This window comes from Nannospalax galili, unplaced genomic scaffold (assembly GCF_000622305.1).
Source record: "Nannospalax galili isolate Female #2095 unplaced genomic scaffold, S.galili_v1.0 scaffold961, whole genome shotgun sequence".
NCBI lineage: Eukaryota > Metazoa > Chordata > Mammalia > Rodentia > Spalacidae > Nannospalax > Nannospalax galili.
Window position 1 is genome coordinate 152,278 of NW_008344314.1, and position 3,014 is coordinate 155,291.

At 39.6% G+C, this 3,014-nt stretch overlaps 1 pseudogene; it reads right to left on the minus strand.

Moving 5' to 3' along the window:
• Positions 1–2,368: 2,368 nt before the first annotated feature.
• On the minus strand, positions 2,369–2,473 carry LOC115071626 (annotated as a pseudogene).
• Between the last annotated feature and the right edge of the window lie 541 nt (positions 2,474–3,014).

Sequence of the window (3,014 nt, forward strand, 5' to 3'; positions counted from 1 at the left end):
TTATACATCCCAAGGAACTAGCAGTCATGTGGGACATGACAGTCACATACAAAGATTTAGGGTACAAAGAAACAGGACATTTAGTCTGTTAGTTGGTGCCAGAAGGATTCTTAAACTTTTACTCAAGGTTATCAATGCCCATCCAGTAATTTATTGGCCACAATGTTTTCTTTCTTAGAGCTAAAAGCATGGTAAACTTTTAGCTTTTAGCTCAGGAGTAAACCTTTAACCTGGCCTAATCTCTTAGCCAGGGATAGCTGAGTTATTTGTTTAGGACAAGGAGATGAGCTAAGGGTTGTTGGCCAAGACGTTTTCCCACAGAGCAGGGAGCCTGCACTTTTATGACGGGGCCGCTTCCTCCAGCCAGCCCAACAGTGTTCTGCAAGGCAGGGATTATCAGAGCCACTGTTTTCAGTGCCCCTCCCTCTTAGCAGAGAATGCAGCCTGGACCTATAAGCTTTAGGCTCACCTCACCCTAGGGCCTGGCATCCTGGTTTCCTACATAGACCAGCTCTTTTTCCTAGCTATTATACAAGTGGCAATAATTTAGCAAAAACATATGGAAGTATTTGTATCACCATTAATTTTCTCTACGATATAATCTACAGTATTGACATGTACAGTTGGTCAATAACAAGATTCGCTAGCTTAAAAACTTGTTGATAGATGACACAAGTGTGGGACAGAGGAGTTACACAAGTAGGTTATAGAAAAATAGCTGTTGCAATTAAGCACGAACTGGATAATCTTGATCTGGGCTCCATTTATCACTGAACATATTGTGTTTCTTCTAAAAATTAAATGCATAAAAGTAATTCCAGCATTTTCCTGAATGCTTAAAGGGTGAATTACCAGGGTCTGAGTAATAAAATAACACTGGATATTTATGAACAAGTTATATGAATATTTTCAGTATGTTTTATGATAATTGAACAGGCAACACTCAATGAATCTGAGACATAGTTGTCATAATTTAATTCTAGCCATTATAACACACTATCCATCACTGGATAATATATAAAGAAAATAACTTTGCATGTGACTGTTAGGGGAGCTGGAAAATCTAAGATCAAGGAGCAAACAGGTTTGGTTCCATTTTTTAAGGTTAAGAGAATTTTTATTATTTCAAGAATTTCACACAATGAACTTTGATTATATTCAGGTCTCCTCTCCCATCTCTGCCTTCATCCTATCACTCTCCACCCCCAACTCCACCACCTAAATCTGCCTTCTCTTAGCAAATGAAAAATCTCACAGATCTCACACATACCTCTGAGCTGGTGTCAGAGAAATCCTATCTCATTAGAGTTCCAATGATCTCTAATTCTTTTTTTTTTTTTTTTTTTTTTTTTTTTTTTTTTTTTTTTTTGGTTTTTAGTCTTTTTGAGACAGGGTCTCTCTGTAGCCCCAGCTTTCCTGGAACTCACTATGTAGACCAGGCTGGCCTTGAACTCACAGAGATCCACCTGCCTCTGCCTCCCAAGTGCTGGGATTAAAGGCGTGTGCCACCACTCCCGGCAATGCTCTCTAATTCTTGCACAGAGTTGTGCCAAAGTAAAGGTCCACTCCCTTTCCTTTGTATGTGGTTTTAGATGAGAATATGCCTACATTCTTGGAATGGGATTTTCACTGGTAATTTCTGTTTCTCTTACATTGCTTAGGAATGTCAAATAGAGATTTCTCTTTTTCTCAGTGAACAGAAATGCTTGGTTTCCCTCTTCAAAGTTAGTTGTTACAACCCTTGAATGCAGGTTATGCTTTTGTTGTTTCCAAGCCTCAGTCAACACAATGACCCCACTGTGGACCAAGATATTCACCAACACGCTGATTTCCCATAGGATTTTGCTGTGGGTTAAAGAAGCAGATAGGTCCTTGTAGCAGGTATCAATTAACTCACAGGCCTCTTATCCAAGATTCTCCAGGTGGCAGTTGGGAAGTTTCACAGCTTCGCATGACAGTTTTGCACTGGTGTTCCCTAGCTTATTTTCAGAAACTTGTCGATTTCTCACTTGCCTAATGTTGAGAACTAAAGTCAGGTCTTGACAGCCACTGGGTGATGATAATGTTCAGCCAACAGTGGGTGCGGGTGCATGGGTGGGAAGACTGGCTCTCCTCTGACTTACCGGTGCTTGTGGTCAGCCAGGCTGGCTTTGTTCTATCATTCTGTGTGGGCAGTGAGGTCAGCTCAGCTCTGCCGTCTGGGCTCTCCAGTTATTTTTCCTCTTACTTGCCAAGTCATGAATTCAGAATTTTGAGATCAATATAGAAGCATCAATATTCTTAGTAAAATGAAGAGGCCCACTGTCTGGGGCATACCTCTTTCCTTCACCATCTTTTCTCTGAACACTATTACTTTGAGCTGCTGTGTCATATTCCATTCTGTGTATATCAAAACTCATACTGAACAATGAGTTCTAAGTTGCAAAAGATTCGCTTATGCACCTGTCTTTCATGCCTTTTTTTCCCAAGTGCCTAGTCTCTACTTCAAAATTGGCACCTTCAAAGTCTCATCCTTTTTTGGGGAGAAAACTAGACCCCCATATGTCAGACAGTGAACAGCCTCCCCAAAAGACTCCAATGCTATAAGCACTTTTATAAAGGTTTTTAAACCACTCACATGAGTGAAGTCCCCATGGCCTAACCATTTCCTAAAGAAGTCTACTCCCAGTTTTCTTACACTGACAATTTATTTTTATTATATTAGTGTGTGTACCACAGCATACCTGTGAAAGTCAGAGGATAACTTGTGGGAATGGTTCTCTCCCTCCACCATGTATGTCTGATGAATGGAACTTAGATCATCATATTTGATAGGAGGCATTGAATAATCTAGCCAGCTGACAATTATATTTTAACAAGATATCCAGAAAGGGTCAATTTCAGGCCATAGTAAAAAGTTAACTGAAGTACCAAAAGGGTTTTATCTACTTTAAGTTTTGTATTTGAACTTTGTCAAGAATGAAAATATTCTTTGTATTTCAGTAATATTAACAGTAATTTAGATACTCTAGTTG